General features: G+C 28.6%; 1 protein-coding gene and 1 long non-coding RNA gene across 3 annotated transcripts in view; one reads left to right on the top strand and one right to left on the bottom strand.

Moving 5' to 3' along the window:
• Positions 1 to 13728, top strand: part of Mp (collagen XV/XVIII-type protein multiplexin) — a 1718393-nt gene that overhangs the window by 1328862 nt on the left and 375803 nt on the right. The gene's annotated exons all lie outside the window — the stretch shown is intronic.
• LOC142326629 (uncharacterized) overlaps positions 1673 to 13728 on the bottom strand; it is a 137496-nt gene continuing 125440 nt past the window's right edge. Inside the window, exons 2-3 of the long non-coding RNA XR_012756819.1 lie at positions 3838 to 3919; positions 1673 to 2394 (exon numbers count right to left, since the gene is read on the bottom strand). This is a non-coding gene — a long non-coding RNA (uncharacterized LOC142326629). The remainder of the gene's footprint in view (positions 2395 to 3837; positions 3920 to 13728) is intronic.

Below are 13728 nucleotides of genomic sequence, written 5' to 3'. Positions count from 1 at the left end.
AAGTTAAATGTAATACTTATTGTTCTTTCGTTCTCTCTCTCTCTCTCTCTCTCTCTCTCTATATATATATATATATATATATATGGAGTGTTCCGGGACGTTAGCTGAACCTCTGAAATTGATTCAGGACATCAAAATGAGCAAAAAAGTTCATATGGACATAAGTCCATTTTTTGCTTTATTTTCCTTTCGGACACCATTTTATGATTTTCAACACAAAAATTATTTCTCAGGAACGGGTTAACCTACTTTAATTAAATTTGGCAGATCCAAGGCTAGTGTCGTGTTCTAAAAAATAAAAAATTTTGAAAAGTCAACTACAAAAATTTCAAAATGGCAGCCATCTTAATTTTTTAATCTTCAATATCTTTGTAATTATTTGTTTGATTAAATTTTTACTTTTAAAAAATTTATTAAGCATTTTATTTTGAACAAAGTGACACGTCGTTTGTAAAAATCCGTTGCTAACAATTGAATTATTGTAGACATTTAACCCGGCAGTACGCTTGCGCACTGTAATTAAAGGTGATACTTTTTTGCCTGTTTTTATTTCCTCCACTGAATGTTATAGAAATTATTTCATTCAGTGGATGAAATGTAATAATTTCTATTACAGTCAGGTGGTGGGGGATACAGGGGAAAAACGAAATCGGCTTCAGATTTTGCATAATTTAGATTATATATATATATATATATATTTTTTTTTTTTTAAATAATTTTGTGAATAGTAATATTCACAAAATATTTTTGTAACATTTTTTTTCCGAAAGTTCACCCCCCCCTATAAATGGTTTTAATTTAAAAGAGTTATAAAAGGCACAGTACAAGGGGTGATTTTCGTTGTATTTTTTAAAATAATTATAAAAAAAAAACATCTTTTGTGTAAACATTTTTTTTTGGTAAATTGCACTCCCACTCAAAAAAATAGTAATAATTTTGAAATGTTGTAGATAGGAGTAGAATGGATCTTTTTCATTCCAATTCTTTATATTCGCATGTCATAGGATCTACAAATTTTTTCCCATCCCAAATTTTTTACATACCCCACATCCCACTTAGCGGCTGAACAACTGCTGTAGTAGTCTGCTATTTTGTGACGTCACAGGTGAGCGGTAGAATTAAATATTCGAATAATATATAAAGTATAAAAATTTATATAAAGTGGCCGCTAGTACCGCCACATCCGCATGAATGAAATATATTACGCGCCCTCACTTTAGTTAGAATTATTGAATTAAATAAATCAAAAATATTCTATTTTTATAAAATGATAAATATTTTAAATTAGGTTGTGTGTGTATGTATAAGCGTGCATCAGAAAATAGCCGCGTGACGGAAAAGTCCTACAACTCTGGTGTCAGCTTTTTTTAATCCCTTTGAAATTACATATGGAAATTATTCATACAAAGTAATAATCTAATAGATTTTTTATTGTTCCAGCTGTATTTTTTTTAATTATTTCCATAATCTATTTTTGAGGCAATGAAAAGTATTTTTTTTTTTTTTTACATTTAACAGATGAAGAAACTGAATTTTTAGATTGAACAGACCATAATATAACTGAATACAAATTATACATTTTTCATTTATTTCAATAATTAATAAATTAATAGATTTTATTATATTCAAATTTATATAATACAACTTATAAACTTCTGTACATATCCATAAATGAATTCCACGTACGTAGAATCTATGAATGAGTAGAAATAGATATAATAAATTGTTTTGCCCCAGTTATGCGTCCGATTGATATGGGTCGTTAACTTGTGAATGTACTTCATAAGTCACGTGTATAGTCAATGCAAGATGAAGAGATGGGTAGGTCAGAGGGAAAGGAGAAGAGAAAGGGTTGAGAAAAGCTAGAATAGCTGAAGGATAGAGAGCGCACGTTATAAATTATTTAGTGGAATAATACAACGAATTTAACCTGTACCCGTTCCTCCTTCATCACTATTTCTTTATCTGCTTGTACGCCTTTCTACCTGTCTGTATATGCACGAACGTACGCGCAGTATAGAAATGTGTATGTGTTGTTTATGAACAGTTTTAAACATATACAAAAAAAAAAAGAAGAGATTCGTGTGAAATATAATTTGGTGTCATTGTGTGACGTTACGAATGGCGTGACTTCGTAGTTCACAACTGATTGAATCACTTTGAACAGAAAGACGAACGACTTCGTTATGTTCGTTGTGTTTTACAACAACACGCAATATTTATGTGGTTTGTATTGACAGCAGAATCCACGGGTGTCTTTTGTTCATTTTACGATCTTATAGGATTTTCTTGATGGAAAAATATTTTTTTTTTTAATCTGTTATATTCTTCTTTTTAAGTGTACACTATATTGTTTTCATACGAATTATTCTTGTGATTTTATTTTTCCTTCTCCTGAAATTAAGAAAATATAAATTAAATACCATAAATATTTTAATTTAATTACTAGAAATACAGTTTATTTTTTTGGGGGGAGGAAATTAACTTTTTCAAAATTATCATTAAAAATAATGTACGATTATTTAGGACGGTTAAACATAATATGAGAAATTTTCAGTAGACAGATATGGTTAAACAGTTTACAAAGATTTTTGTTTTTTAATTCTTTTCTTTATTTTATTAATTTTAGGATCAATTTCTCAACATGCTACGCAGAACTGACCTACAAAATTATGACAGTCTAACCACTATAATCATAATAAAATCAACACTCTGAAATTTTTTCCTCCATAAAAATTATATTAAGTTTCAGTATATTTCTACCTGTAAATGCTATAACCGAACGGTTTATACTATTCGAATCGAGACATGAATTAGTCTTAAAAACTGGCATAACTTTGATGAAGAATAGATATCACCTGTAAAACATTGTCTACAAGACATCTATCTATAAACCCAGTTTAAAAAAATTATAATAACGAAAAGAAACAGTATAATTTAGTATTTAATAGCAAAACATATACAATGAATTAAATAAAAATGTCCGTTACAGTTTAAATTTTCTTCGGTTCGTCTTAAACAATAGTCATTGTGTGTAAATATTTATTCCACTGTTAGCCATCTATTATTTTGACTGTTGGACCACAGACTGTGTTGGTATGTTAATAGTCCACGTGAAACTGGTAAAAAACATAAAAGAAATATCAAACAACACGTGCGTACGTACTTACTGTTTATGTGTGCGCTAACACAAAAGTAAATTGTATATTTTAATATTTATTTTGAATTTAGCGATAGACTTATGTTACATCTTTTTCAGTTATAGCAAGGCAATATAATGAAATCAAAATTTAAAGATCAAGGTTATAAAAAATATATGATTAGATTTACAGCAATTATCAGAAAAGTTTTGCTTGGAATTGCAATGACATATTTTATATGAAACTTTTTTCCATCAGAAATTTAACGACGAGATGGACTGCAACAAATTAACGAACCCAGTGCCACGACCAAAACGATCCCAGCTCATACCTAAAATTAGTGCGGGATGCTGCTCCTGAAAATTGTTTTTGGGCCTTTTCAAGGCCATGACTTAGTTTTTTGTAAAATAAAAGAACCGAAAATAATGAAACAAATAGAACGGCTGGAAGCAGGATAATAATCGAATTCTACACTTTATCACATTCAAGAACATGGTACACGGTTTTTAAGCACATTGTGCTTAAAATGTATTCAGTTTAACCGAATAAATAATAAACTGTTATTACAGATAGTATTTTTTAGTATTATTATATAATAGCTTAATAAAATATCAGCTTAATAACACTAATTCAACGGTGCTTAATATAAATTTTTATGTACAGAAAAACAAATACATAATTAGTTTTTACTAATTACCTTCTCTTTCGCCCTTCCAGCGTGTTTTTGGACAAATTTGGCGATCAAAGAGCCCTTGCTTTCCGCCATCTTCTGATCACTACTGAAAAAACAACCAAACCGCTTTCATATTCCTTCCACTGACTAAACTAGAAAAGGAAACGAACAAGGAACGTTCCATACACACGTGGAATAAGAAAAAAATACCTTCCACCAGCACGCCAGGATCGGCACTGCGGGAGGAATAGTGCTCTCTCTCCCTCTCAGCCTCATGTGCAGCTTTGTACGTGTGTATGCACACAACAGCCTAACACCACGCCGCTTGAACTGTAAGCACACAGTTCCATACAAAGATTTTTGTACCTTTTTCATAAAGTGGGGATGGCTACTGACATTAAGCTTAAGAATTATGTATTATACAAGTATAAAGAAACAATTAAAGATTTAATTGTTTAAAATCTTTATTAATATAAATCCTTTAAACAATTAAAGGACTCATTATATTAATTGTTATCGATATATCAAGTGGAAATAGGGGGTGCTGCAGTTCCACAGTACCTATACGCGAGCCGTCACTGGCCATGACTAATATTAATCTCCACTAACAAGTTCTGTAATATTATATAATTATAATTCATTTAGATACGAAACTTAAAGAAATTATTTTGCATACTTTAATTATTCTTATATGCCATGACAATATAGTAATATATATAATTATTAAAAAAAAAAAAAAAAAAAGGAACAGACATCAAGATATTGTAATGTGTTGCACGTATATAGAATTATAAGATTCTCATTGTTCCTATCAATGCTGTATATTACAAATATAATGTATACTGGGTCTGAAACGTTTAAGACGAGATGTCGATTTTTTTATGATTTTATTAACGGTGCTATATATCTAGAGCAGCAACTCACATTACCTGCCCTACAGAAGACCATATAACATTATCAAACGTGACGCATAGTATAGAATATCAGAATTACCACTCTTCCTATATACACGCCGGATGGCGAAAAAAACATTTTTTGTAAATTTTAATTTTGTCAATTTCCATTGATTTTTTGTCTATAAAAAAATGTTTCAACATCATGGTACCAGCACAAAAAGCAGCTTCGTCGATTGCAACAAGATTTATTTCAATCGGATAAATAGGAAAAAAAGTTATGCGCGAACAAAAAAAAAAATGTGTATACGGATCGAATACATAACCTCCTTTTTTGTAGTCGGTTAAAAACGACCAAGCGTATTGTTTATTCAAACCAGAAAAAAACATATTTTTTTTAAGAAAGAGAGAGTGAGTGTGGTGTGTGCCTAGAGCAGCAAAGTCACTTTTATGGAACGTAGATAAATAAAGAGATTTGTATTCTGATTGGCACATATATATTTTATAGAACACGTCAGGAATTAGATGTGCAATTTCAAGATTAAAAAATAGGAACTGCTCTAACTTTTACCTGGATTGTTGAAGTAACATCGTAGTAAACATTGATCAGAGCACCGTTAAAAAACAAAACAAAAATAATTATAAAATAGGTGTTTTTTAATTTCAAGTTAATATTTAAAATATAAATACATGAAGTAATGCGTATTTTCAGGTATTTACTTATTAAATACGAGAAAATTCTAAATATATAAACGACTGGAAAATAAAACACAGTTCAGAATACTTCAATGAAAAATATTAGAGCACGTAGCTATGTGGAAGTTTAACGAGTGTGTACATATACTATTATTTAATTAATAACAAAAATCTGATATGGACACTGCATGACTTCCTTGTAAACCTATTAAATTACATGTACACATCTTCTTTTTTTTTTTTTTAAAATGAAACGTACATCAAATTTTATTTTTTTAATACCTTCTGATATTTAATCATTTTTTTTTATTGTTATTATTGAATTATTATTTATCGTAATAGGTTTTTTTTTTTACAATCAGAGGTTAATAGTTATTAATAAAGCAGTATAATTAAATTAAAAAAGAAAGGAGATGAAGACTGATTCGAACCAATGTGTCTTCCCCTTGCAATATCCAAATATTTCATTAATTAAAATTATATTTGGCTATAACTCTGGATCCAATGAAAATAAGTACCACGTATGATATATCGTTAAAAAGCTCTCAATGAGGGCTTATTGCTGCACTTAAGAAGAAGTCCAAAATCTTTTTTTTTTTTTGATTTTGGGCTTTTTTGGACACTTTTGTTTGAATCAATTGCAATCAAACGGGAAGGTGCACAACAGGATGTTACAACTATTCTAAATCCAAAATTTCAACGTCACGCCGAACTAGACAAAATGGATTCAGGGTTAGTCAAAATGAATATTTATGTTGAAATCTTATACCGAAACTTTTCGCGATCACAACACTTTCTTTAGTTCGTACAAGGAAGTAACAATAGTTATGTTTTCTGTTTTGATAAAGATGAATATTGTTCCTTTTTTAAAAATAAATGATTAATTAATTTTTTTTAGCAAAGATTGTACATTCATAAATATAATCCCGTGAATAAGTTAATATTTAAAATTTATTAAATATCAGTGGTGAACCATAATTGTAGGCGTCAAACAATGGAGCTAAAATTCATTTACATATATCTTGAAAACTCGTTTTTAATTTTTAGGAGAGCTCAAAAAAGATGACGAAAATATCCTCAGTTATAATAAATTTTTAGTAATTTTGACAACCTTAGCGTTTTATTAAGATGGTTCAAAGCAAACCGGTTCGGTTTGAATTTGTTGCAAACATACCAATCGATTATCCTATGTGAATTTGCAATAAACCACTCAAAAATTTCTCGTTATGGCCACAGAAATATTATCGTTATAATTAATTGGAGTTGTACCACACTATTGGGGTTATTATCGTCTACCTGAGAAGAACAATGCAATGGCTTTATCCATACTTCAAATTATACCGCAACAGGCATTTTTTTAAACGGTTAACGTGGAAGTTTCAAATCTTTTTAAATACTTTGACATCGGATATAGATACAGTTGTATCATCTGTGGAGGGAGTAACAATGAATGATTCAAGATTTTGAGGCAGATCATTAATAAACAAAAAGAGAAGTAAGGTATCTAGAACACCTCCTGTGCCACTCCGCATTTCAGGATTTATCTTAAAGTATTGTCGCGTGTTCGCGGCTCGATCAGAATATTGAGAGATTGACAATTGGAAATGTTTATATAATTAAAAATTATTAGTTTAGGAACATAAATAAAATAAGACAAGTTAATAACAATGAAAATAAGAATAATAAACGACAATAATAAACAAATAATAATAATAATTAGTATGTGTAGTACAGTATTAGTATTATGTGCAGTATAATAGTATAGTAATAATAATTATTATTATGTGATGTGTAATCAAAACCACAACAATAATAATAATAATAAACAGTAGTGATTTTACTGAATTTAACTAAACAGAATTTAAAGTAATCGTCAGGATTTATTTACAGGTAATTAAATATTGAAAGCCAGTATTCAGTCTCATTGGCAAAACACATAAGCATGCCCGCTAATTTAACACTTTTAACCACGTGTCTTGTATTAACAATAATAGTATAATACAAAAGACAAGTAAAGTTCTTTGACTGCAAATACCTTTGCTGTTCAGAAACAAAACTACCCTTCATTTGTAAATGAAATGAAATACATTATCTCTTTCACCTATAGTCGAACAATAACTGGCCGAACCATTGCTTGTTTTCATGTACTATCCAGACTGGAATTACTTGTGACGTCACCTTAATCGCGTTGAACTTGTACGCACTAGAAATTCGCTCCTTCACTGACTCGTATAACTCCTCGCAGGATATTCTCACCTAAAACTCGCATAACCACTCCTCTCTTAGAACTCTCTTGCAGAACTGAACTCGCAGAATTCTCATATCGCAAAACTCTACCGAAGCACTCTCTCGTAGACTGACGAACAACTGGTCTTCCCAGGGGTATTTATACTTCTGTCCTCAACCTGCAGGATCGGACCCAACTCGAAGCGTAAGAATGATCATCCACACTCACATTTTCCCGTGAGATTCCTACATTAATCTGGTAACCCCTTTTCATTGAACAGCTTCTCTTTAGGTGTGTCAGCGGGCAGTACTACAAAGGACGATTATTAGACGGACCTTTTAGCTTTACTAAAAGGGTCCCTTTCTGGATTCTTCCCGTTATTATATTTTCTATTACTTTCCTCTTAATTGGCAGGAATCCGTCAGTCAGATCAGTTCAGTTATACCGGTGTTGCACAATATATTAGGTTTTATTTCAATCTTTATCATATATGGAATATTAAAATTATTTAATGATTAAAATTCTTGTCGTGTAAAATACACTGTCATACTGATACGTTTTGTATTCAATTGCCTTGATTATTATAAAATCAGAAAGAAATCGTTAAACATTAATAAAATATTCATAATGTTACCAGAATGCTATATATTAAAAGAAAATTTTAAAGCAAAGTCGATAAATCTTCTACATTAAAAATTTAATAAATCATGTTTTACGTAATGTAATTATTAAGTTCTGAATCAGAAAACAGCAATAAATATGGTTTAAGATGTAATAAATTTAGAAACGACTTAATACAATTGAAAGCACATAAAAAATAATATTGAACACTATTTAAAAAATAAAATTCTATAGTATTCCATTTTTCATGACAAGATAATTTATACTTGTAACATCAGATTGTAAGATACTTAACAAGTTTAGTTCTGTAAACAGCCGGTTTACTGGTTAACTTAGCCACATATTTTATGATATTAAAAAATTCAATTCTAATAATATTTTATAAGATTGTCTTTTAAATGATGTTGCGTTTCTTAAGATATAATTAAATAAACTTTTTTATTCTCTGACTATCTTTATAGTTAGAATTTATCCTTCCATTAAACAGTTTTAATTACATTTATTTGTTATTAAAATGTATCTATTTTATAAAAATAAATAGTTTTTTTTTAAGTTAAGTTTAATGTCTGGTTTGTAATTTATAAGTGCGGTTCAAGTGTAAATGTTTTGTAGAGGTTACATTGTTCTTTATGAAGTGTCTGTTGCATCTCACCTCCAATTGTAATCACCTGCACTATCTTGATATACATCTGTTCCTTTTAAAAATATCTATTCAGATGTTTTCAAACAAAGTCGTACTTTGTATTTTTGTTAGCTATAAATTCACGTTGATACGTTAACTTTTCAAAAAACTTTCAATAAAACTGAAGTGTTTCTTTTATAATATAAAGCATATATAAAATATATGTGTACTTATTAAATATCCTCAAATAATTATACGTACTTAGATAGATATAAAGTATTATATTTCAAATATTTATTGAAATTTAATTCGAATTTATAAATAACTAGTTCACCGTTGCAGCTTCGCCCTCGCTGTATGGTTACTTGCGTTTTCCGTAGCGGTCAATCTTTTATTTTATGTTTATTATTCAAGTAACGGCGGCAGTGGTTATGGTGGTTGAGCCACAGCGCCGTATACCTTCGTACCCCTTAAAAACATCGAAAAAAAAAAAAAACGAAAATGGTTTTTAAATATTTATCTGAAGAGTATTGGCAAGCTGAAATCTACTGAATATCTCGTTTATTACAGTCTGGCTGGATTGGAAAATTTAAAATCATTGTTCAAATATTTTTTTTTATCTTTCTTTGTACCCTTTCAAGGTCAAATTTCAAAAATCTACAAATTCGTTTATTGACATAAAGATTACACTCACAAAAAATAAAATTGATTTCTTCATTTGTTACCGAGGAATTAAAAAAAAAATATCTGGGTTTTAAAAAAATTTCAAAAATCAATTTTAGCCCTTTAAACTCTGAATGAAACTCAAAAATTCTAGAAATTGATTTTTAGATGTTTATCATAACCCGGAACACACAGTTCACAATTCATTAAAGTTTGTGCGTTAACCGGCAAGTCTCCCATTTATATCTCTCAAATCTCTCATTTATATGTTTATGTACGTAAAATTCTATAGTGTATAATCTATATATACATTAATCATAATATATAATATCATAATGTATGATGTTATAATGTACATATTTTTTATAGATTTTTTGAGATGTAATATATCCTTCTCAGTTATGTCCAGAACCATGGATAAAATTTAATTTCGAAACACCGTGTAGTTTCTTTGTTTATCCCGAACAAAAAAAAACCCTCTATCTCTTTATATAATAGTATAAATTTATTAAAATCGCTGATATTGAGTATTCTTTATTTGATCTGTATAAACCGAATTTACTTTAATTTTTTAACTTATCACAATCCTATGTGCGATGGTCATTTAATGATTAAAGAGAAAATTGGCAACAGCAGAAAAACTATTTAATAAAATTGTCTGAAACTGTCTGACCTTCAAGTTAGCACCCTGGAGATAAAAAGTATCATTTTTTCGATAAGAATTTTCATTATATTAAACCCTTTATAATAATGAAAATTATTATAAATAATTTTGAATTATTATAAATAATAATAATAATTATTATTATAATAATTATAATAATAATATTTTTGAGTTTATTTCAAAATTCGGCTCAGCTTTAAACGTGTACCGTGAATAAACAGCGTGCTGTGATGATATAGATTTTATTCTCTGAAGATATAGGTTTAACCAAAATTCAACGGCAAATGTTAAAAATTTTGGTAAAAATTTGTATTAATCGTGAAAATGTTTAATAAGTGGATCTAACAGTTAATAATCAGGCAGAACATATATCACCAATTTTTTTCGTAGCGGAAGTTCGGTAGAAGTTTCGACTGACGTTTTGCAAAATCATATTAAAAATCTTATTCGCAAAGACAGACGCATAAAAATGTTGGAAATCGTTGCAATTTGTAGCGGAAGTATTTACCATTGTCCATCTCATTATCCACCAAACCTATTCAAGGTGGGTTCTACCTTGACTCAAAATGTACGACTAAAATCACAAAAATACCAAAATTTACTTTTGTAGGGAACTAAAACAACGGTTTTTAGATTGCATAAGAGAGTATAATGAAACTCTCCGATTCATAATTTTGAACCGGAATCTAAGCGTCAGAATATGGAATAGAAATATCCGAGTTGTCCATAAAGAAAAAATTAAACTTAGTCGGGGATAAAGTGATGCTAACGGAATTTCGTTTGAATAATAGTTTAATTTATTGCGTTTATTTGGATGATCGTTATACAATCAACAGCGAATCCTATTATTACCTACTAAAAAAAAGTTAGGAAATTTGGTTCTCTCTCAAAAGGTATACGTCTTTTGCGTTGTAACCTTTGTTCTATACCGTCCAAAATACAAGAAGTATTCAAAAGACGGGTCGGGAGATGTATCCACATTACAGTTCCAATTTAGCACCATCACTTTTTTCTTTGTTCGGTCTCTTCAAACATCTTTTACAAATTCGGCAACGTAAGTAATTCAAGAATCCGGTTTACGAATGACTCAGACACAGAGGTAAACAATTATTTATTTCTGAAATAACAAAAATTTCATTGAAAGATGGGACAGGTATATGTAGCCGGGAATTATGTTGATAAATAGCATTACTTTCATTATCATTGATTAAATAATATTTTTTCTGTAATCATTTATTTCTAAACGATCGTCATATAAAAATGAAGAACGTATTAGATTATTCAAAATTAAATTGATGTCAAGTTATCAAATACGGTGTCTCATTTGAAATATTAATGTTAATTTTCTGTTTTCTTCTTTTTTTTTTTGATATTTTATATAAAATCCTATAACTGAGCTAAATTTAAACTAAAGAACACAAACTTATTATGGGTAAATTTGTAATTACAAGCATAAAAATGTACAAAAATATAAATATTATTTACATCATCTTCGTGTTTTTTGTATCATATTGATCTTCATAATCTAGAATGTTGAAATTTAATGCCTGGATGCTTGTGTTCATTTATTAAACATTTTCTAGGATAATAAGTTTTAATTTTAGTTGATCTCAATCTTTAACAATTAAGTTTTTGTCTGTAAAAGTTTTACTTATTTACCTAATAACTTTTATTTATTACTATTTATATAAAAAAATAAATTTAATTGTATTTGCTTTATAGAAATATTACGTGAAGTGCCTCATACCTGTAAAAAGGTTATCCTTTGCAGGTATTATGTTTCCTAGCTGTATATAGTAATTCTGTTTTATGTCATATTTTGAACATGAGAGGTAAAGGTATATTCAGATATCTAAATCCATTCCTTTTTTTAATGTTTGGTAATGTAATTATAGATTTTAATAAATAGATAATTTAATTTTAATTCTATATTTAGTTCATATATATATATATATATATATATATATATATATATATATTACCTATCGTAGATTAAATTATGGTTAAATTAATTTAGCGAGCGATATTGGCATCACGAAAGCTAATAGAAAATTTTAACCAAGCACAGCAGGTATTTTGTAGTTTTAATCATACTTATCAAATACAGAAACTTTTGAGTAAAATTAATTGTTCATAATTTCAATTTTACCAATTGAATTCGAAAATGAGTGGTTCAGTTTTTTTATACTGTTATTAAATAAAAATTAGTTGGTGAGTACATAAGTTGAAGTTAATATTGTTTTTGTTAAGAAAATATGCAGAAATTGTTTTTTCTTTTAGTTATTTTGGTTCTGCTACCGATGTATCAAAACCAAACCGATGTAACTCTCGATAGAGTTCAAATGTACCTATATGTTTACAGTAGTAGAAGATGAGGATCAAGAAACACATCAAAGAGTTATAACGGTTAAAATAAAGTGGTTCCATCAAGTGATCAACTATTAATCTTTCACAAAAAGGCAAGAGCAAACCCTCAGTACTAATCATACAAACTTTGTTGTTAATAAAGCAATACATTTATACCGACTTCGGTAGTGAAATTATAGTGTGTTTAATCTTTTATCCGGAAGGTTCCAAGGTTAAATTCCGGTCAAATGGTTTTAATATTTTAAAAATTAACGTGCAATAAACGTATCTCACATCCCTCCAACTTAACACTAGGAAAAGACTGGAAAAAATAATGATACAAGTGTAAAGGCAAATGAGAATGTTGATATATCAGTTTATAGATGTTTCAGCCACAAATATACAATAACGCTTAAAACCTGTTTGTTGTTTTTTTTCTGAATTATCTGGTAATGTGGTCACTATCAAATATTTTGTTCATAAAATAAAAAAAATACATTAAGGCTTATTCGAGATGAACGCTGTTTCCACTTTTTTTCTTTTTTTAGAACACAAAGAGATTTATTATGCTGAATTTTTATTGCAACGTTTTCTTACATAAAACTCAAAAATTCGCGGAATGTTACGAATCAGTCTTTTATTTTATTAAAAGTTTAAAATTGTTTTCTTTAAAAGAAGTTGAAATAGGTCAATTGATGTAAAATAAAAAAATATGACTCATGTAGGGGACTACATATTTCTGGCATGATATGCAGACGTGAGTATGCAGCTGTTCTTCCTAAAATTATTAGTCTAAAGTATTCTAAATAGGCAAGTTCATTATATACATTTTAAGTTATAATTCTTTTTATATATAAATAACTTTTTATACTGTTTCATATTACTTCAGAAAAGACCACTTAACAAAAAATAATTAGTATTACAATAATTTACATACTTAGCAACTGATAACACTAATATTAATATAATATGGACTTTTACAAGTTATTCAAGACCGAAAAACTTTCTTTTACCAAATTTATATAATTTTAACGTTTTCCGTTCTTACTGTAAAAGTTTTCAAAATAATCAAACCGTATTTTATAACTTAATTTAATAATTAATTGCAGCAGTGCGTCAAAAATTAAAATATATATATATGTAAAGGTTTTCCTTAATGAAATATATCACCATGATGATCTAT

This window comes from Lycorma delicatula, chromosome 6, assembly GCF_047948215.1.
Source record: "Lycorma delicatula isolate Av1 chromosome 6, ASM4794821v1, whole genome shotgun sequence".
Taxonomy (NCBI): Eukaryota; Metazoa; Arthropoda; class Insecta; order Hemiptera; family Fulgoridae; genus Lycorma; species Lycorma delicatula.
This window is presented reverse-complemented; position numbering and strand designations above follow the sequence as displayed.